The sequence below is a fragment of the Ursus arctos genome, unplaced genomic scaffold (genome assembly GCF_023065955.2).
Source record: "Ursus arctos isolate Adak ecotype North America unplaced genomic scaffold, UrsArc2.0 scaffold_34, whole genome shotgun sequence".
NCBI lineage: Eukaryota > Metazoa > Chordata > Mammalia > Carnivora > Ursidae > Ursus > Ursus arctos.
In genome coordinates, this window is record NW_026623030.1 from 10,138,270 (window position 1) to 10,161,953 (window position 23,684).

Below are 23,684 nucleotides of genomic sequence, written 5' to 3' on the forward strand. Positions count from 1 at the left end.
ATTCACATTTCTCCCAAGCATTCCTCCCTCTTGTAACACTAATAATTCTAAACAAAAGAGCATCTCCTTGAAATGTTCCCTTCATTAGGCTGATGAATTCACCACCAAATGCACACTTTCGTGAGTCACCCCACTTCCTGAGATGTGGAATCCAGTCTAGCAATAAAGCTCAAGTTTTGCTCAAATATGCTTTGGTAAGATTGCTGATGTTTTTGGATTCAGATGTTCTGCTGCTAAAAATGAGAGTGACCACATTTGTATGATTACATTTGATTGTATGATTACATTTATGTGAAATGTCCAGAGCAGGAAAATCTATAGAGACAGAAAGTAGATTAGTGACTGCTAGGGTCTGAGGGGTGGGGGGAATGAGGAGTGGCTGCTAATGGGTACAGGGTTTCTTTTAGGCAAGATGAAAATATTCTGGAATTGGGTAATGGCCGCACAATTTTGTGAATATATGAAAAAAAATCGCTGAATTGTACACTTTTAAAAGGGTGGATTTTATGGTAGGTGAATTATATTGCAATTAAACTGTTATTTAAAAAATGCAGTCAGCTTTCTCCAATTTGTGAAGAAATTAATATATAATTCTCTGTACTTAAAACTTTTCTGTCACAAATTTTAAGTCTTTGGCATGAGCTACCTTTTGTCTTCTAGCACCAGACGACAAAAATAAACAATTAGCAAACAAACATTAGCATGAAAACTTGAAAAAACAAATCAACATTCCTAGTTGAACGGGCTACTTTTTCACGGACAAGTGCTGATGATATAAATTTATTATGAGTACACACCACAGAATCATTTTCTAATTATCATTATATGCATTTGAAAGATATAATAAAAGATGTCACTATTTCACAGCATTCTACCAAGAACACCATGGCTGTATATGGTGTCTTGTTTAGACACATTAGAACCACTGAAACAGAACAAAGCTAAGAAGACCAAATAAAGGTGGAACTAATCTTTATCTTTTTAACAACATATAGTAGCCTAACATTTCTCATCCATGACTACAAACACTTACAATAAACCTTTGCACAAACCTCTCCTCAGCCCCACAAAAAAAGCAGATGGAAACATTGTTTCTTATAATCTTCACCAATTTTAGCACCACCATTTCAAAGATAAAATTTTAAAATTCCAATCCTAAAACACCGGGACTATTCTAAATATCAAGATCGGTTCCAACTTTAAAAGAAACCTAAAAACAAAACAAAACAAAAAAACCCCTGCTTCCTGAAGCACAGTCATATCTTAATAACAAATAATTCAATCTGCGTCTCTGAAAATCCAAAATGCATACAGTCCATAGAAATTTCTAGCTTCTTATAGTCTTATGTAGATGAGTTTTAAATTGTTAATAATAACCAAATCAAATAGAATCATACTGTTTTCATTATTGCTTTTTGAAAAGTATGCCTTATTATATTGTAAAATTAATCCCCTTTTATTAGCTGTATTTTTTCAAAATAATCAAAATAATCTTTGATATTCTAACCTAGTCATTCTTCCACATAAATTTCAAATTAATCGTGTCAAATTTTAGGAAAAATTTGTTGATATTTTCACTGTTTTTGTTACAGAAAATCACGCATAGTTCTTACTTACATTATTATTCTTAAATAATTTTGCTCTGATAAATGTGCCTCTTTTTTTTCCACTAAATTTTTTAACTTAGGTGGAATGCTAAGTGAAATGTTATTTTATTGAACTCATTTTTTCTAATATCTTAGTCAACTTATTTGGATTTTCTTGGTATTAAGGATGTTTGTGGTAAATATTTTTGTCTTAATTTTATATAAAAATCTGTTTCAACATTTCATCTCAAAAAACTTAGAACACAATTCAAAATAATAATAAAACACATTTAAATGAATAAGAAAGCAGTGTCTAAGGATTTCTAGAGATACAAAAATTAATTAATTAAACAAAAAAAAAGGTAACAAATTCATCCAAACAGAAATACAAAAACTACAAAAGTAGATTTTAGCTTGAAAGTAGGTATGGACTTCATTTCAAATTTATATCTAAAAACCACTCTTAAATGGGTGAGACAGTTTGAAAAATTCCAGATGTATCTAAGCCTGGTTTTCAATAACGTTCTTGATAATATCCCCTGAAATAGAAGTTCTAATACAAACCAGGATTTGGTAAAGACAGAAACATCAAAAGATATGTTCCTAAATAAGAGGCTTAATCTTTTTTTAAAGTCAGTTTCTGAAAGGTAGTATTAAAATATTTACCAGAATAATAACAGCATACTCTGGTTTTATCAGATCATTAATGACTCATGCATCCCAGTAAAAGATATTGAACACAACATCCAAAGCCCAAAAGGTCTCCTAGCTGCACGTGTGTGTGTGTGTGTGTGTGTGTGTGTGTGTGTGTGTGTGTTGACAGAGGAGGTGGTATTGGTAAACAGTTTCATTTGGGAGTTTTATATACCTACTCCAAGTTACTAATTTTTTTCCTAATAGAAAGCCTAAAGAAGGTGAATAGAACCTGACAGAAAATCCCTTGTTCTCACCTTTCTCTCAAAACAGGGTCAAAGTGCCATCTGCTTCTTTTTTCCACATCAGGCCCACCCCTACTCGAAGCGCAGATCCAGCTTTTTGCAGAAAGCATGTATTAGCAGCATCTCTTCTTTCTTGTCGCTGGTAGTGCTCCATATTATGCAATTACCTTGCCCTGGTCCGGAGTCTCCAAAGCTGAGGCCTGACTCCTTGGTGCCCACCTCTTATCCAAGTTTTTTCTTCTTTGTCTCTGAATACCCAGAAAGTGAAGCAATGCCTGGCTCTTGCCCTCCAGAAGACCTTGACACCCAACCTACTATCTGGCTCTGATCTTTGGTATGTGTCTCCTTGTCTAGATTGCCCTCTATTCTCAAATACTCCAGGTGTGACTGTAACTATCAGTGTCAAGGCTGTCCTTTTAGGAAATGTTGCTGTCCTGAGGAGGAAGAATGAGGAGGGGGAGGAACATGTTCATTGAGAAAAAGGGTTCAATACAAACAAATGCACATTTTAAAATGCTTAAGAGGCCAAATTTATGACATGTACATTTACCACCATAAAAAAATTGAATTATAAAACAAAACAATAGAAGTGAACTTCAGAATCTATAGGAAAAGAATAACTATTTGATGAATCTGTAAAGCAGACTACTTTTATCAGGATGAAAGAATAAATGAAAGAAGCCAGGTGGGAGTTGAAGTATATTAACATGAAGGCATTAGTATTAGGATGTTTGAGTCCAGAGATAAAGTCATGGGTAAGGTAAAGGTTGATTATAGCGAGATATTTTTTTATTTAACTAATTTTAATTTAAAAGTTAAAAATATATTGTGGTAAAAATGCAAACAGATAGAAGGGTATAAAGTAAAATTTTAAACTTGTCCTTCCCATCACCACTAAACTTGTCTATGCGCATACAAACATTTTTTTCAAACTCACGTGAGAGAATACTTTGCATACAGATTTGCAATCTGCTTTTCCACCCAAAGGAATATCTAGGATATCTCATTAGCTACCTCCTTTAATTTTAAATGGCTACATTATATTCAAAATACTGTAACTTAACCCATTGGTAGGATCTGATTACCTATGTTCTGCCTCTTAAAGAACATCTGGCACACTCCATGCCTGTTCCTCATTGCGGCCTCCTTGCCCACTGTCATTACTGCATTTTCTATAGTTATCTTTCAATTGCCTAAAACTTTGATAAAAGCAGGATCTCTATCATTTCATCTTTATATTCCAGTATATGCAATGGTGCCTGGTAAGCAGTAATACTTAATTTCTTACTTTGTTGAATGAATGAATGAATGAATGGTCATTGACTTATCCAAAGATGAATGACTAGTAAGTGTGAGAAATAGCATTACAATTTTTCAGGCTAGCTCTCCCTTTCCACTGGACAATATGGTTCTATTGAGTCTTTAAAAACACTCTGATACCAACAAATATCAAATCCAATTTTTTCCTTGTTTTTTAAGGTCCTCTATAATCTGGGCCTACCCTCTCTTGCCAACCCTATCCTCCCTGACTCTATATCAGGTTACCCTAGTCCATAAACAGTGGTCTCCTCTCTGTCCTTTCTACCAGTTATGCTTACCCTGATCCAGACCATGACTTAATCTGTTGCCCCGTTCTGGAACTCTCTCCCTTTTCATGTCCTGCCACCTCAATCACAGCCATCACTAAACCCATGTTATAACTGTACTTAGTATATACTGTTTGACATTAGTTGTTTTCTGACTGTTGCATATTGTATTTCCTCTCCTGTTATCTTTTCTAGATAAGAACTGTATCTTAACAATAATAGCTACATTTTATTGAGCAACTGTGATAGGTTGCATTATTTGTTCAAAATACTCACTGCTCTTCTCTGCCTGGCTCATCCAAAAAGAATCCCCTGCTTTGAGAGTTTGTTTGGAGGTTCTAGCAAAGGATTGAAGCTACTTGTATAATCTTGACTGAAGAATGGTCCTCCTCTATGGGGGAAGGCCATCCTCTTCAAAAGAGCTTGAAGCTTTGGGAGTGACGCACATGGAGCGGTGAGAGAAGAAGGGGACACTGCCCACCCAACCAGATCAGCCGAATCAACCCTGGCGATTGATGGGATGACAGACATCACAGCCAGATCACCTTCACATCCAGAATCCCTCCCTTTGAGATGAGTAAAATTCCTGCTCTAGTGATGTCAGGCTTAGCCATATGACCAGCTTTGGCCAGCAGAATGGGAGTAGAAGTGACATATGCCACATCTGAACAGAATTTTAAGATCTATCACATGGTTCCATCACATCTCCTTTTCCTCTGTTATGAGCCCAGCATGTCTCAGATAGGAGCTGAGCCCAGTCAGGGTCCTAGAAGAAAAGTTGTGGAACAGGCCTGCAATTGACCTATAGAGCCAATGCAGAATATGCAGTGTGAGTAAGAACTAAACCTTTGTACTTGTAAGCCACTGAGATTTGGGCACTGCTATGCCAGCATAATATAGCATAAGCTAATACTGCCAAATAATACTCCTCATGCTGCTGCTTTCCCCACCCCTACCTTTCCAGTCTCTACAGCAACAACAACAGTACAAATTCCAAGAAGTTACTTGGGGAGTCATACGGCATTCCCCAAACGCAGTCAAAGTGGGGCTGGGAGCTTCCAAGAAAATTAATCATAAAGATTGAGAGTACTGTAGTAAGAGAAGACTGGCATCTCAGTCCCCATTTGGATAATCAGTTAGACCAGCTGTTCAGGCATTTTAGAACACAGATTAGTGAACCCCATCAGGCCCAAGAATTTACATGACTAGTAAATTTCCAGGTGATGCTGATGCTGCTGGTCTAGGCATCACATTCTAAGAACTGGCTTAGGCAATGAATAATTGATCGGGCCTGATAATTTGAGAGAACTAGCAGAAAGGGGGCAACAGCGAAATAGTTTAAACTCCCATCATTGGCATGGCAAAGATGCAAGAATTTCCAAAATTTAGATACCACAGAAGATGGCTTGGGATATCTTGTTGGTATCCCGCCCCAGAAGACCACTGAGGGATGAAGAGATTCCAGCAGCAGGAGGCTTTAAAACATAACACTAGAGGTGGACACTGAGAGGCTGGAAGAGACAAAAATGGAACTTAGTCTCTCATATTAAGAAACTGCAACGGGGAAGCTCCTAAAGGGTCCTCCAAAATATTCATGCTTCCATAAAAGAACTAGCATTTGGACACCTGCCAACGTTGACCAAAGAAACTGCAACAATCAACAGTGAGTGAACTACAACTGACCAGTAAAGTGAGAGAAACATATAACCTTTTCCATCTCCTTCCTTCTAACACATGGGGAACCTTATGTATTAGGTTTCTCATGGGAGGCCCAAAAGACATGGGGAAAAAGCTTTCCGGATGAAGCCTGGACCACTGGCTCTGGAGAAAGGAGAAGGGAAGAACTTTACACTGTATGTAATACTGGAGTTTTAAATTGGACCAGAATGAATTTTTTAATATCCAAAAGCACAAAGAAAGTTATGGAATCTGGAAACCGCCCGGAAAGAAGGATTTGGCAGAGCATGGTTGGAAGAAGTGATTGTAGAAAAAAGAAAAACCATGTCATGTTTGTACACAGAATTGGTGAGGAAGCCAGATGCTAATTTACCATATCGGCACCTTCATTTTCCTGATTACATGCATATCTTTTATAATCTCTTGATGATGCTTAGTTTTCAGTTTTCTTTAGGAAAGGCTTTTCCTTCCTAGCTATGAAAAGACTAAATTAGAATGTGATAAGATTCTATTGGTCTTCATTTGCTCACTTCAAAAAGGAAAAATGTCTCAGATTTATATCTTCTTTAGAACAGTATTTTAAATAAAATATCCTCTTTCTCTCCCAGTATCAGGACTTGTATGATATTTCCACTTTTTCTACTATCTCCCCCTGTTATCACTTCATTTTCAATACTGGAAAAGATGATACTTACCAGGGCTGACCCTCCCAGGATTTTTATAGCCACCTAACTGAACTACAGCATTCTTCACTGCTTCAATATCCTCTTCCAGAACAGAAGGAAGCAATACCACTTGGAAGCCATTTATACTAAGCCAAATTTAACTCACAAAGAACTTGACCTGATACTGTGATCTTTTATAGACTTCATACCAGATGCTTTCCATTTTATAGACTCCCCCAAAACTTCAGTTTCTTACTGCATTTCTGCACCTCTGTGTCCAGCGATCATACATAATCAGCAGAACCACAAAACATCATGGATTTACATTTTCTGGTTACCAACTTAGGTAGTTTTTGTCATTTGGAAGAAAACTATTTTCTTTAGGTATCTTCCTGAAACACAATTATTACGGTGAATTCTACATGTGGGAAAAATGCAGGAATACTATAGTTCAGACATAGATAATGAGATGAAAACCAAAAGCCAGATTTTAAGTTTTAAAAATATGTATCTAAACTCTAGAAATAGTCAATGCCCCAACTTTACTATAGGCACAAAATAAGTCTTATCTTGGGATGATTATTTTATTGAGGGTTAGTTAGGTTTAGCTGCAGGTAACTCAGCTAACTCAAAATAGATAGATAACTCAAAGTAGCAGAAGCTTAACTGAGAGAGAAGTTTAATTTCCTCTGATATAGACAAAGTTCAGGGATCAGAAGGCCAAGGCTGATTACCATCTCCACTACCATCAAGGATCCATTCCCCTCTCTTGCCTACCCCCATCTTCAACACCCAGCTTTCAACTAGAGTCCAGCTAGCTACTTAAGCACCAGCCATTGTATCCACATTTCAACCAGTAGGAAGGAGAAACACAGAAAGAAAAGCACATCCCTCCCTATAAAGATATGTCCTAGAAATTGTACTTGACACTTCTCATTACATCCCACTGGCCAGAATTTAGCTTTATGAGTACACCCTAGCTGTGAGGTTGGGAAATGTACCCTTTATTCTGGGTGGTCGAAAGTCTAGTTAATAATTGCAGAGTTTATTGCTACAGAAGAAAAGGAAGTGAATATTGGGGAACAGCGAGCAATTTCTGCCACAGCGATGATCACATTTCACTGTTTTCGAGCACCAGGACTTAAATTGTGACCTCAGGCAAGTCAATTTACATTTTCTCACTCAAAAGTCTCCCACCTCTTGGCATGAAGAAAATCAACTAGACATATGTAGAGTACGAGCTTCTAGCCATAATATGAATAAGTTCTTGAGATCTAATGTACAGCGTGGGGATTACAGTTAATAATAGCGCACTGTATACTTGAAAGTTGCTAAGAGAGTAGATATTAAATGCTCTCACCACAAAAAAGAGAGCAAGAGAGAGAGAGAGATGGTTATTATATGACATGATAGAGATGTTTGCTTAACTCTATGGTGGTAATCATTTTGCAATATATAAGTGTCTTACCCCAAGTTCTACATCAATTATATCTCAATAAAGCTGGGGGAATGGATAAAGAAAGAAAAATGGCAGAAAATATAAGGTATACTGAGAATGCCAACAGATTATTAACCTAGAGGCAACAGTAAATTTACTAAGGATTTTGGGTAGCATTTGAGCAATGAAAAAAAAAAGAAAACAATGATGATTTGATGCTCTCTGTTTATTCCCTCCCCTTGAGATTCCCTCCTCTGTGTTGCAGGTACAGACACCAAAAAAAATTCCACTGTAGAACATCAATGCTATATAAAAGATGGTATACCAAACGAAAGTAATAAATCTAAAGAAATCATACAGAGTACGAAGAATGAGAAATGTGATTTGGCACTAAGATAAGCAAAGAGTAGCACAGTGCGTGATTAATCCTGCATGGCCACATTTACATCTCTAATTTGCTCATATAAATGCATTAAGCCAGATGGTTTTAGAGACTAGCACTCTGCATATACTCGTGGGTCAGCACCCACATCTTCTGTACTTTATGGGTGCCCAGGCTTTGGCAGTACCCACCCCTCACTCTTCATTAGTTTCCTAGCATCACCCCTTTATTCTTATTTTTCCCCACAGCCCATAACCAGCATTCTCACATCCAACATGCGTAGGCCAACATCTGCTGATCCTTGCTAAGTAATATATTAGGGGCATGGGAAAAGGCAACTATCACTTTAACTTAGAACATATTTGGAAGATAATTTTGAAAATGGTCACTTTATTCTACTTGTGAAAAATGAGCACCCCTACCAAAAAACAGGAATCGTACATTTTACTAGTATAAATCCTATTCCATCTTCTAAAAAATAATCCACACTAATAACTGGAATTCTTGAAAATTCAATAAAAATTACAAAACCACAGCTTTTGTTAAATTTTAATACTGATTTTCAATTATTATAATAACTCTGTACTTATTGATCTGTTGGCATCTAGCTCCAACCAGACACATCATGTGAGCCTATTCAGTGAGGCAGCTGTGGTAGCAATTTGTTTCTAGACTAACAATATACTGTTGAATATGGTCATTTTCTTCTATCTCAAGTGCCATCAATTAATGGATCGTCAATTAGTCTTCAGGATGGAATTGTCATATTAGGAATGATACATGACAAGCAGAGCTAAAAGAAAAGCAAGCCTCGAGCATTCACAAGCTTAGAATTTTTTTATAGCCGAAAATGAAAGAAATTTGAAAGACCCCAGAAAAGACCCGTTTCTTTTAGGGAAACAAAGTTCAAAGTAAGGATGCTATGAAAATATAACTCTGTGTCCAAAAGGAAAACATCCTCAAAGAACGTGAGCATGATTTTGGAGGAACAGACGCAATCCGCTCTGAGAAGAAGCTGAATGGATCCCCACGGCAAATCTGCAGCTGGTCTACTAACAGTGGGAGCAGTGAAGGGAGGGGATCTTTAGGTTCACGATGTAAACTGAAATGGCAACTATCGCTCAGGTTGCAATCCCAAGACCCACAGAAACTATTTCTTTGAATGATGAAAAACCTATTTAAACAGCAATCTCAGGGAAAATATAAACAGTAAAGACACACAAGAATCTGATTCTCAGTCCGTGTGTCCTATCCCTCCTCTAAACTCAGATTATCATTTCTTTCATCCTCTACTTGTGTCAGACATATAAGAGCTTACCTCTTAGGATGCTATGTTGAGGGCCCCTCAACATAGGATTGGCTCTCATTGTAGGGACAGTAATCATTAAGTTTCTGTCATTTCTTATTGGAGTCATCCTTCTCAAAACAACCAAAACATTCCAATTGTGATTTTTAAGAACGTGTATTTCTTCTATCTCAAGTTATGACTAATTTAACAACCTCAATTTAGGTCCCCTACTTATCTTTCTTTGAGGACTGCACCTCCTCAATATGACTGAGAGTCTGAAACCATGCTTGCTCTGCACCAATCTGCTACCTGGCCATGGGCAGCTAGACCAGGGCTGGACAGCTGACCAGGTTAGGGCTTCAAACTGCCTCTTACAGGAATCTGGAACAGCTACTGAATTCTATTATCTACTATTCTATTAGCCTGAATCATTCTCTTGTGAACCCAGAACCTAAGGCTGCCACTGTGGGTTAGACATGACTGGTATTTATATGCCAAACAGAAAAAACTGGTCTTCAGAAAAAGACAGAAGCATGAACAGCTGCAGACAGAGAAGCAGCAATAAGAGACTGGTAAACTGAGTAACAGCTCCCAAACATACCAGGTCCTAATCCCTAGAACTTGTGAATGTTACCTTGTATAGCAAAAAGTACTTTGCCGGTGTGATCAAGCTGAGGATCCTGATATGGGGATGATCCAGGTAAGCCCTAAATATAATTACGAGTGTTCTTGTAAGAGAGCGGCACAGGGAGATGTTACTACAGAAGAAGATAAGTGACGAAGAAGCAAGATGCCATGCTGCTTTGAGGATGGAGAAAGGAAGGGAACATGAGCTAAGTAATGTAAGAAATGGAGCTCCAGGGGCACCTGGGTGGCTCAGTCGTTAAGCATCTGCCTTTGGCCCAGGGCGTGATCCCAGGGTCCTGGGATCGAGCCCCGCGTCGGGCTCCCTGCTCCGCTGGGAGCCTGATTCTTCCTCTCCCACTCCCCCTACTTGTGTTCCCTCTCTCACTGGCTGTGTCTCTCTCTGTCAAATAAATAAATAAAATCTTTAAAAAAAGAAAGAAAAGAAAAGAAAAAAGAAATGGAGCTCTAGAAGATGGACAAGGCAAAGAACACAGATGCTCCCCTACAGCCTCCAGGGAAAACATGGCCCTGACAACACCTGGATTTGAGCCCAGTGAAACCGATCTCAGATTTCTAAGCCTCCACAACTTAAAGAGAATAAATTTATCACTTAAGTCCCTAACTGTGTGGTAATTTGTTTACAGGAAACTAACACAGAGACCACATGGCCCTAGACAGAGAGACTAAGAAAGCGGCTGCCTGAGTTCCAAACTGCGTTTTACTTCATTCCTTCAAGTGCTGGCTTGCACTTCTTGCCATGAGGTTCCATGAGATACCAGTATTTCATTACAATATATCAACATCTCACTTAGGCCAACCAGAGTATTAGCTAAAATGTAAAGCAAGCCCAATAAAGTGAAAGTATAAGAAGCTATGCAGTATAATTTGAAAAGAACCATAATGCATGGTCTCCAGATGAAAAATGTATTTGCCACAAGGTCAAAAACAGTGCCCCAAGTTTCTACCACAAGTCACCCTTGTAGCTTTAGATATTATCTCTAGAATGTCTTGCCTTAAAATGAAACTCTATTTTTAACCTGAAAGTGCAATTCCCCAATATAAATCCATCAACTGAACACATCAACATGGATTTATCAACAAAATAATGTAACAAAGTATTATTATATTTCGCCCTAAAAAATAGGACAAAGAAAAGGTATGTTTGCAAGAAGGACATTAGAAGACACTGGAACCTAAAACAGCATCTAAAAAAGGAAAATTCAGTAAGGTGGTTATGATACAATAAGAAATACGTATTTGGTCTTTGTCCTGGGTTCTACAGCTCTACAGCTCCTAAAAACCTTGGCATCTCTGGAGTGGTATTTGTCTTTGATACACTAATGAGATCAGTGGTCCATGGGGGCTGGTCTCCAGAAAGACAAAGGCATGTTTAGAGGGTTGGAACTTTCAGCCCCACCCTCTGACCTCTAGAGAAGGGAAAGGGACTGGAGGTTGAATAGTCATCAATTAAATCAATAATGATTTAATCAATCATGCCTACATAATGAAACCTCCCAATGAACCCCAAGTGATGAGGTTCTGAGAGCTTCTGGCTTAGTGAGCACAGTGATGTGCTGGGAGGGTGGCATGCCCAGAGAGGACATGGAAGCTCTGTCTCCCTCCCCCTCATACCTTACCCTACACACTTCTTTCATCAAGTATTTCCCTGAGCGGTGTGAGTTGTTACAGCAAATTACAGAACCTGAGGAGGAGTCATGGTAACTCCTGATTTCTAGTCAGTTGGTCAGAAGTACAGGTGGCAAACTGGAACTTACAACTTAGTATCTCAAGTGGGGGCAGTTTTGTGGGACGGACCTTTTACTTAACCAGTTTGTGCTAACGCTGGGTACTTAGGGTCATAATGGAAATGAATTATGGGATCTGGAGAATGATGGTGGGGTCTGGAGAATCAGAGAATTGGTTGTTGGTGTGGCAAAACCCCACCTACTAGCAATGAAAAAAAGAGGTTTTAGCAGGAAGGGAACAGTATGTGAGAAGTGGGTACCCAGAGAAAATAAGATATAAAACCCAGAGATGATATGAGCAGATTTTCCCCAGGTATCAGCCTAAGGCCTGTAGATTTAGAGGATCAACAGAGAAACCATGATGGGCTTCACAAATCACAGCTGTCTTAAAAGCTTAGTACAGAAATCATACTCTCCCAACATGAATCACTAGATCTCAGTAGAATAAGAGAAGCCGTTTTCCATTCTCAACAATGAAAAACAAACAGGTTCACCAATCTTTTCATGTTTCAAAGCTTAAGACGTTATACTTTTATGAATAATTACTATTCTGTCAGTCTTTTATTTATCTTTTTAATGATATGTATGCACAGCTCTCTTTCCAAAAAGTATTCTCCTTTCTTGTAGTACCTTTATGGGGGAGATCATGATTGCTCTGGAATTCCTAGTACCTCAATCTTCAATTCACATTTAAAAGATGAGATGTCATTAGAAACTGTTTGATTAGTGATGCAGAAAAATAAAATCCTAATATAACAGAAATCTAATCCCGGTTTAAGTACTACAGCTAAAATCATGGGAAATAAAGATATACTTACCTAGCAAGGACTCTGTGACAAAGGAATAGACCGGCGGTTGGGGGGCGGTGGATGGGGATGAATCTTTTAACATAAATTGGGAAGATACTGTATTATTTGGTGAAGAAAAACCAGAATGTCCTGAACAATGGAGAGCTAAAGTGCCTATTTATCACTTGGAAACAACGGAGAGTGTGGAAGGTCAGAACAAGGGAGCAATCACCCAAACAGGATTATTCGTGAACTCTAAATGCTTGTCACTAATTACAAATCATCCACTAATACTATGAAATGATCAAATAGGTTAATACAGGATTTGAATTAATCTTCCTGGGTTTAAGATTTTACTCTAATCCACTGAACCTTGGAATCAGTGAAGTGCAATTCTGTATAAGATGAGTAAAAACACTGAGAACATTAACATAATATTCCAATCTCTTGCCAGGCCAGTCTCAGACACACCTCTTTTGCTCAGGCAAAACCTTAATGCTTCCTGTGCTGACCTTCATTAGGGTCTACCTTTTAAAGAAAGGGCCATTTGAAGTCAGAGAGCATCTTTGAGCCTCTGGAGGGCAGTGACCATGCTCAATGCATCTTTGAATCTTCAGTGCTTAATAAATGATGTATGGTTGGTTGATAAATGAATGACACAAGTTAATGTCAAAAACCTTTCTTCAAAGATTCTGCTTTTCTTGTATAGCTAATTAAAGCCCTAAATGCATTCTCCTACTCTAACCAACTAAGAAACATAAAAGAGCATCTACTTTTATGTAATTTCTTTATTAATTTACATCAAACATCATATCTACCTTTCACATTCCAATTCTCCACCCTGGATGATTTTCTTCCTGATGTCCCTATCACTCTCTTTTTAATACAATGACATTTCTTTGGTTAAATGGCTGCTATTCTCTTTATAAAGAAAAATGGTGAGGTCTGTCTTATATAGTTACTCTTTAACCAGTGAAGGTTATGAGCCTGGAGGAGTGAAGAAACAATTCTTGTGGGGGATGGGAGGTAAAAAGGATAGAATAGGAGAAAAGCATTCTATTGAATTTAAATTTTAAAAATATTTAAAAAAGAAAAGAAATGCATTCTATTACTTGTCCTCGGTGGTAGTTTCACAAGTGTTTGCTCAGTGATAAATTATACATCTTGTTTTGTATAACTTTGTGTTTGTAAATTACATTTTGACAAAAAGAAAGTATGTGTGTGTATCCTCAAATCTATAAACAGGGAGACTGCAAGCATGAAATAAGGTTACCTTAAAACAAAAACAACAACAAAAATAAAAACTTCAGAGAATCAAAAAGAATTCTTGGAAATTAAACATATAATAAAAATTAAGGATGCAATAGGAAGATGGGAAGATAAAACTAAGGAAGGAAAAGGAAAAGGATTGGAGATCAAGAGAAAAAAGATAGGGAAAAAATTCAAGGACCAATCCAGAAGGGTCAACATCTGCATAACAAATATTCCAGCAAAAGAGAATAAAGAAAAACAGAGGGAAAAAATCATCAAAGAAATGATTCAAGAAAATTCCAAAGGTGGTGAGCACAGCATAAAGTACAGACTTGTCGAAACACTATGTTGTACACTTGAAACTAATGTAGCGTTGTATGTTGACTACACTTTAATTTAAAAAAGGAAAATTCCAAAGGATATTAATTTCCAGATTTAAAAAGCCTACTAAGTGCCCAATGCAATGAATAAAAATATACTTACATCAAGGCATCATATCAAAAAATTTCAGAACGATGAAAATCTTATGAGTTTCTAGAGAAAGGAAGATATTAAAGTATCATGAAGAAAAGATTTGGAATCAGAATGGCTTTAGACTTCTCAACAGAAGTACTCTATTTAAGCCTTGCATGAGTTTCAAATCCTTGCAAAAGAATGGCAAAAGAGCCTTAGCTAACGTATTACTAATCTCATTATATTTGAGGAAAGTATAACTCAAAAAAATTTTTTAAAGACCCATAACTATTCCTATAAACATAAGATTTCTTTACACTATAATGAAAATGAAAAGGTATACAGGCTGAAAATAATAAAATCAATGTATTTAATAAATGTCAAAAATATTCCTGTCATGAGCTGAATGTTGAAGTCCCAACCCCTAGTATCTCAGAATGTGACTTTATTTGGAGACAGGATGTTTAAAGAGGTAATTAAGGTACAATGAGGTCATATGGGTGGCCCCTAATCCAATATGACTAGTGTTCTTTTAAGAACAGGAGATTAGGACCAAATATGTACAGAGAAAAGACCATGTGAGGATAGAAGGAGAAGACAGCCATCTATGAGCCAAGGAGAGAAGTCTCAGAAGAAATCAACCCTGCTGACACCTTCATCTCAGACTTCTAGACTCCAGAACTGTGAGAAAATAAATTAGTGCTGTTTATGCCATCCAGTCTGTGGTACTTTGTTATGGCACTCTGGCAAGCTAATATAATTTCCTTAATACCCTGTTAAAATAATTAGTAGGAGTTGAACATGGTGAATTAAATACATGCATTTAGGTCTCCTCTCTTCCAAAATTCCACTAAAATGACAATAAAAGGTTTTTATAAATAGCATAAACTCACAACGAAAAAAAAAATCAGAAGCAGCAAAAACACCAAAGTTTTAAAAGCTGGAAAGCAGATGGACCAGGGGTAACTGACTTAGCAGAACCAAAACTTAAGCCAGTGAAAACCGTGAAGCAACCCAATTTATACTGCACAATCCCCATTAGTCTCACAAAGTGGCAGCACCACCTACCTCTGGAAGCTGAGATGAAGACAGGCTAGAAAGAGAAAGATAGGTTGAAAGTCTCTTTAAGAAGCAGCTACCCTCCCAGATGACTCTTCCTCCCTCTTCTGGCAGAAGCCTGGAGAAAGGATAACAGAAGTCTCCGGGCTGAGAGGTAATAAGCAAGGTTGCAGGATTCCATAGTGAGAACATGTGGATGAATTAAAGACTTACATGTTTGGCTCACAGAACAGACAGGCAGCCAAACACAAATCCTCAGGCAGGAAAATGGAAGAGTTGGTGCTCGAGGATCTATCTAGACCCAAAAGTGGGTAAAAAGACCCAAAGGAATTCCATAGCTCAGCCAGAAAACCATGTGATAAAAAGTGCAGCAAAAAAGTCTCACCCTTTGCTTAGAGAGTCCATTAAGTTTCACCGTACCTCACTCTTAAAGCTAAGCAGAAAAAATAAGGATGGTAGACATATTCTAGAAAAGATCTAATACAAAAAGCAGACACCAAAACAAGAAGAAAAAAAGTAAGTTGGGAAAAATAGAGAATATATACATAGATAAAAATTTCAAATATTTATCATTAATACCCCCCCAAAGACAGTCAGAGAAAACACTGCTTGAATGAAACAAGAACAGAGTATACTAAAAAAGAATATTGGGGGGGGGGGCATACATACTACAACACAAACTGACCATGAAAGCATTTTGCTAAGTGAAGCCCGAAATAAAAGGCCACATATTATATGATTCCACTTATGTGAAATGTCCAGATGTCTAGGCAAATACATAGAGGCAGAAAGAAATTAGTTTTCCCCAGGGGTTGGGGAATTAGGAAAAAAAGAGGATGAATAATGAGTAGGGGTTTTGGAATGATGAAAATGTTCTGGAATTAGATTATGGTGATGGTAGCACAGCCTCATGAATAAATTCAAAACCACTGCATTGGACATTTTTTTAATGGATTTTATGGTACATGGATTATATCTCAATTTTTTTAAGAAGGAATTTTTTTAACAGATTGTTTAAAAGATTTTTATCTATTTAACAGAGAGAGAGAGAGCGCGCGCACGTGCGCGCACAAGTGGTGGGGAGGGGCAGAGGAAGAAGGAGAAGCAGGCTCCCTGCTCAGGATCAAGACCTGAGCCCAAGGCAGATGCTTACCAACTGAGTAAGCCACCCAGGCGGCCCTGAACAGATTTTTTTTTTTAAGTAGTTTCCACACCCAACATGAAGCTTGAACTCATAACTGTGAGATTAAGAGACACATGCTCTACCAACTGAGCCAGCCAGGTACCCCAAAAAGGAATTTTTGAAATTAAAAATATGATTTAAAAATTTTAAATACTCAATAGAAGATTTGAAAGATAGGGTAGAGGGGATGTCCCCAAAAGTAGAGCGAAATGACAAAGTAATGAAATTAGGAGACAAAGAATGTAAGAAAATTAAATGATAGGTCCAAGCATTTGAAAATCCCAGTAACAAAAATTCTAGGAAGACAGAAAGGACAAAAGTAGTAAGGTAAACTATCAAACTCTATGCCTCTTAAGTTCTGTAAAAAACTTTACCTGAACATAGAGAATCAAAACATCCATCTTAAGGTACATTGTTGTGAAACAGCAGAATGACGGGGATAAAGAAAAGATCTCGCAAGCCTGTAAAGAGAGAGCTTTCATACCAAGAATCAGGCATCAGAACAGTACTGGACTTCCCAGTTGCCACAGTGAAAACCAGAAAACAATGTTGTGAGAATTCTGAGGAAAAATAATTTCTAGGCTAGAATTAAATTAATTGTGAGAGTAAAACAGACCTCTTATGCTCCTTTTCTTAGGAAGGTACTGGAGAGCATGCTCTGTCAAAATGAGAGAATAAACCAAAAAAGATGAATATGCAGGAGCCATGCAAAAGAAGACCCAAAAAGGTGAGAAGTACACAGATTCCCCCCAAGGATGATAAAGGGAAATCTCTGACAACAGCTATGTTGCAGAGATAAAACAAGAGCGAGGGAGAAGGAGAGGGGGAGGCTCAAATCACAAAGTAAAATACTACCTTCTTTGGTTGGCTCTTGTATATGTGAAGAATCAGCCCTGGGGCGCCTGGGTGGCTCAGTCCGTGAAGCTTCAACTCTTGATTTCGGCTCAAGTCACTAGCTCAGGGTGAGAGAACCCTGTGGGGCTCCCCACTCAGTGAGGAGTCTGCTTCTCTCCCTCTCTGCCTCGCTCCCCCTCTGTCCTTCCCCCTGCTCAAAGGTGCTCACACGTTCTCTCTCTCCCTCCCCCCCCACCTCTCAAATAAATGAAGAAATCTTTAAAAAATAAGAATCAGGCTTCATCAATCCACCAATAAAGGTTTATTCTTATTTATTTTCCAAGCACCAACATAAATGTTATAGTTAAGGAGATGCCAGTCAGATACTAAATGAATTAATAAATGATGAATTAATGCTACAAAATGTACTTTAAGTAAGCTGTTTCCAAGTTTCTAAATGCCCATTCGGTGGTAATTTGGACCCATACACTGAAGAAGTATGAATGGGGAATCACTAACCCAAGAACCATAGTGTATGGGTTGGGCTGCCAAGTCTGTCCGCTTCTGTCAAACACAGCGTTCCCTTCCAAGGAGAAGACATGAACTAGTTTTCTCCTGCAACAGTTGCAACAAATTCTGCTTTCAACGAAATCAGTCCCTTTTTTGCCTCATTACAATCAAGTCTACACAAAAGCTAGAGTAATTGTTTAATTTGTATGAACTCTTTAAATGTACTATTTCATATACCAAGAGATATAATGAAGATCGTATTTAAGTTATAAAACAATCCAAGACCAGAACATTACCAACAACTTGAGTCTACCTCTGCTACTCCTTCCACCTGCCTCCTGCCTAGGAAATACTTTTAATGCTGTGTTTATCCTCTCCTTGCCTTTGTGATAAAGTTTTATCACATTATGCCCAAATAAAATATTTAGTTTTGCTTGTTTATTAACTTTATCAATGATGCATATAATTATAGTTCATTCACTTTCCCTAATGTGTAATATTGTAACGTGTGAATATGCACAATTTATCCTTTATCCTGTCAATGGACACGGGTAGTTTCCAGTTTTTTTCCATCATAAACAGTGTTACTCTCAAAATGCCATGCATAGCTCCTAGTGCGCTTGTACAGAGTTTCTCTATCTACAAGTGAAAATGGTAGGTTGTAAGTAAAAAGTTTAAAATACAACTTTCAAGATATTGCCAAACTGTTTTCAAAATCAGTTATACCAGTTAACATTCCCACTATGGCACTTCTACAATAGCACTTCCTTTTTCTTTTAAGATTTTTTTAATTTTTTTATTTTCCGGGCGCCTGGGTAGTTCAGTCGTTAAGCGGCTGCCTTGGGCTCAGGGTGTGTTCCTGGCGTTCTGGGATCCAGCCCGGCATCAGGTTCCCCTGCTGGGAGCCTGCTTCTTCCTCTCCCACTCACCCTGCTTGTGTTCCCTCTCTCATTGGCTGTCTCTCTCTCTCTGTCAAATAAATAAATAAAATCTTAAAAAAAAAAAAGATTTTTTTTTTTTAATTTTCAAGTAATCTCTATACCCAACTGGGGCTCAAACTCACAACCCTGAGATCAAGAGTCACATGCTCTACTGACTGAACCAGCCACGTGCCCCTATAATGGCACTTGTATAAATCTATTAGGTGAACGTAGTATTTCACTGTGGTCTTAATTTACATTTCCTTGATTAGTAATGAGGTGGTACAATTGTGAAAAGCAGTTTCAATAATGAAATACGCTAAACCATATGATTCAACAACTCCTAAGTATTTCCTCAAGAAAAATGGGAACATATTTACAAAGGACTTGTTTATATAAAAATATTTATAGCAATCTTTATTCATAACAGTCAAAAAACTGGAAACCACTCAAATGTCCATCAACAGATGAATAAAGAAATTGTAGTATAGTCAAACCATTACATATTACATAGCAATAAAAATAAATGAATTGTTAATGCCTGAGATAATAAAGTTGAATGTTACAGACATTATTTTGAGTGAAAGGAGCCAGAAACAAAATAATATATCAGAATAGTTCCACTGATATGAAGTTCTGGAACAGGTACAATTAATCTGTGACTTCTAATGTAGATATCAGACTGGTGGTTGCTAGAAAGGGAAAGGAGAGACTGACTGCAAAGGGGCAAGAGGGCACTTTCTGGGGTAATGGAAATGATCAATATCTTGACTGGGATGGGGTTACATGAATATACACATTTGTCAAAACTCATCAGTGTATTTTATTACATGTAAACATACCTTAGATTTATCAAAAACAAAACATAAATCAGATCATGCCATCCCCCAGCTCCAAACCCAGCAGTTTCCCAACTGCTCTTAAGACTAAAACTCAAGCTCCTTCCCGTGATCCACAAGGCATTGAATGAATTAGCCTATATCCTCCAAAACCTTGCCTATTTTCCTATCCCTCGTTACTACATTCCAATCACATTGGCCTTCTCAACGTTTATTAAAAATTCCAAATTCTCTTTTTAAAAATAAAATACAGGGATGCCTGGGTGGCTCAGTCAGTTAAGCGTGTGCCTTGGGCTCAGGCCACTATCCCAGAGTCCTGGGACAGAGCCCCACATCAGGCTCCCTGCTCAGCGGGGAGCCTGCTTCTCCCTCTCCCTCCGCCTCTGCCCTCCACCTGCTGTGCTCACTTGTTCCCTCTCTCTCTCTGTCAAATAAATAAATAAAATAGTTTAAAAATAAAAATAAAATACGAGGTAAGAGAGAGAAGGGAGAAGAACCTAGAAATAGCAATAATCACAACGTGTGGACTTTACTTGCATTCTGATTCATACAAAATGCAAAAGAAAATCATTTACAGCATTTGTGTTAGATTGATTGCATTAATAAACTCATTGAATGGCTTTCCTGAATTCACCCCCTTTGTGTTGCATCCTTATAGTCCCCTCCCACTCTGACTTGCTTTTTTGCCCAATGGGACATTAGCAAAGGTGAGGCAAGCAGAGGCTTGAAGAGCACTCATTCATTCGCACCTTCTCTCTTGAACAATCAGGCTTTGCTCTTGCTCCTGTTTTCATCATGAAAACATGCCCAAGATTGCCAAATGGAGGGAAAGATATGTGGGCTAGAATCAAATCAGCCCAGTCAAGGCCTTAAATATGTGAAAAAGCCCAACTTAGGTCAACAAAATCACCTAGTCCACCCAAAGCTGACCACAGATATATGTATGAATGAGTCCCTCCAAACCCAGCTTAGAGCAACAGAACCACCCAGCTGATCCACAGACTGTGTTTACTCTTGTCTGAGGTTTTGCGGTTGTTGTACTGCATAACTGTAACAACAGATAACTGGGAAAGCAATTTAAGAGACAAATGGAAGTTAAACATTGACTAGATATTTGATGATATTAAAAACATCGTTAAATTTTTTCTAGTTAGTTATAATAATAATATTCTGGTCATATTTTTTAAAAGAGGCCTTATCAGGGTGCCTGGGTGGCTCAGTCGTTAAGTGTCTGCCTTCGACTTAGGTCATGAAGTCAGGGTCCTGGGATCAAGCCCCAGGTTGGGCTCCCTGCTTGATGGGGAGTCTGCTTCTCCCTCTCACTCTCCCCCTGTGCTCTCTCTCTCTCAAATAAATAAAATCTTTTAAAAAATAAAAATAAAAGAGACCTTATCTTTTAGATACACACTGAAATATTCTTAGATAAAACAATATGATGTCTAGAAAGTAATATGATGTCAAAACAATATAGGGGTGGGGTGGGAAGGTTCATCATTGAAACTGATGATGAGTACATGAGAGTTCATTACACCGTCTCTGTACTTTTCTGTATGTTTGAATCTTCCCATTATTTTGGGGGGGGGGTATTTTTTTTTTTAAGGATTTTATTTTTAAGTAATCTCTATATCCAAGGTGGGGCTCAAACTCATGACCCCGAGATCAAGAGTTGCATGCTCTGAGCCAAACAAGCGCCCCCAATTTTTTTTAATCTAAGCCAACCAACCTCAGAGCCTTTGCACTTGCTACTACGTGTGCCAGAGCTCACTGAGGCCTCAATTAAAATATAACTTTCTCAGAGAGGCTTTTTTTTTTTTTTTAGATTTTATTTATTTATTTATTTATTTATTTATTTATTTATTTGACAGAGACAGCCAGAGAGAGAGGGAACACAAGCAGGGGGAGTGGGAGAGGAAGAAGGAGGCTCCTAGCGGAGGAGCCTGATGTGGGGCTCGATCCCAGAACGCCGGGATCACGCCCTGAGCCGAAGGCAGACGCTTAACGACTGCGCCACCCAGGCACCCCCTCAGAGAGGCTTTCTTGGACTACCCTGTCTAAAACAGACCATCTCCCAATCACTCTGTAGCACATTACCCTGATGACTGTCTTTTCTGGACTAAGACCATCTGAAATGACCTTATTCGTTCATTTATTTATTTTCTGTGTCACCACCTTCACACTCCCAAAATGTAAACTCTATGAGGCAAGGGCCTTCCTATCTTGTTCACTTCTGATTTTCCAGCATTTAGCATACACCTATAGAAGCTCAAAAAATAAAGAAAGAATTCAAACCACAGCTGCCTGAACTGAGTTTCAAATGCGTAAGTCAAGGCAATGTACATGGGCTAAGTACAAGGGAGAAGAAACACCTCTGAGATGTGTTCACAGAACTATAACCAAACAGGGTACTCAGTACAGAGTAGCAAGCTGATCCAATCAAATTGTCTCTCTTGAAAATATACAAACAGTAGATGGAATGAGGAGAGCAACTTTAGCGTAGGTTGTGAACTTTATAAGCAGGCTGGTTTTTCATAATAACCACTGTATTTCCAGTGTTTGCATCAGGGGTGAGTACAATCCATTAGGGTGACCTTCAGTGCTAAAGCACACATACTGTGTTTATTCACAATAAACTCTCATGCAAAAGGTAATAAGTGTTTTTTTCTTTGGGAGTATAAAGACCTATCTAATCATAAGAGGATAACAAATCTGACCTTGATATGATTTTACACCAGTCACTGCTTGTTGCATTTAAGAGAATTTCCATTCCAGGAAATTGCTCTGATTGCTCTGATTTCCCCTTTTGGAATGAAACCTCTAATGAAGTAAGTATTAAAGCTGGTGAATCAAGATTACTTAATAAACATTTTTAAAGGACAGTAGGTAACAGGTGATAATCAGAATCTCAAAGCTTAAAATGACAAGTGTGTAAATTCTGACACTACCCTCAAAATAATCATCTCCCCCACTATCATATCCAGTACCCCCAGTCCCTGCATCTTTGCCATTCTACCATCCATTCTCAATTTATCTCTTCCCTCCCGTCTCCTTTTTCTCCACACCCATTCCAGTCCCTTGTCTTATCTTCTTTCTTCCCTTCCCCTCCAAGCTTTCGTTAAAATGAACCCATTCATATTTTTTAAGTATTTACTGAATAATATGAGAAATTTTTTTAAAAACTATAAAAAGATATTGTTTTTACCTATTGGATTGAGCATCTCCTTCCTGAGGGAGAGAAAAAGGCAAACAGCAAGCTCATATTACAGAAGACGAGGAAAAGCCAAATGGGGGTTATCAATATGCAGATTTTACAAGTCTCCAGATGTGAACTGTCAGTCACAATGATTACCACAGCAATCTCACAAAGGCTATATATGAGAAACAAGAGTGCTGCTACAAGCATTCATTCTAAAAGCATTTGTTTAATGAGTTGGGAAAATTCTTGCAAACATATCCAACAATTTTCTTTCTCTTGTTTTTCAGACACTTGTTTCTCATGTAACTAAGCTCTGCATAGAGCCCAAGGTTTGATGCCAACTATCTTTCTATAAAACTAAGATCTTACACTTGTGACCTCACCATCAGCTTACTGGCAATAATACCAGGTCACAGACTCTACAGAAAGACTTAGGAATACAAGCTCAGTAGGAATCTTGAAATGTTCAAAAAATTAATTAGTATTTGGCATGCCGTTTAAAAAGCCTTTCATTCTGGTTCTGTCAAAAGCAGTCTGGCACATTTCTCTAGCACACTAACAATCTGATGACTGGTAAACCAATGTTTTATTTAGGTCCTCTCCGCAGTTCTTGAGAGTTTCATTTGCATACGTACATAAGGACCAAGTCAAAAACTGAGGTTCTGGAGGAGGAAGAGGCATTTCATTTGTAGATTAGCCTACTTTTCATGCTTTTCTATGCT

General features: G+C 38.0%; 1 protein-coding gene across 3 annotated transcripts in view; it reads right to left on the reverse strand.

Annotated features, from left to right (window-relative positions):
- Positions 1–23,684, reverse strand: part of TTC28 (tetratricopeptide repeat domain 28) — a 590,823-nt gene that overhangs the window by 414,697 nt on the left and 152,442 nt on the right. The window contains exon 1 of one of the 3 annotated variants that reach the window (XM_057306078.1): positions 1–21,570. This exon is cut by the window's left edge and continues 13,607 nt beyond it. The exons of the other annotated variants lie outside the window; for them this stretch is intronic. The gene's annotated coding sequence lies outside the window, so the exon portion shown is untranslated. Of the gene's footprint in view, positions 21,571–23,684 lie in introns of those variants that run through there. 3 annotated transcript variants of the gene reach the window in all.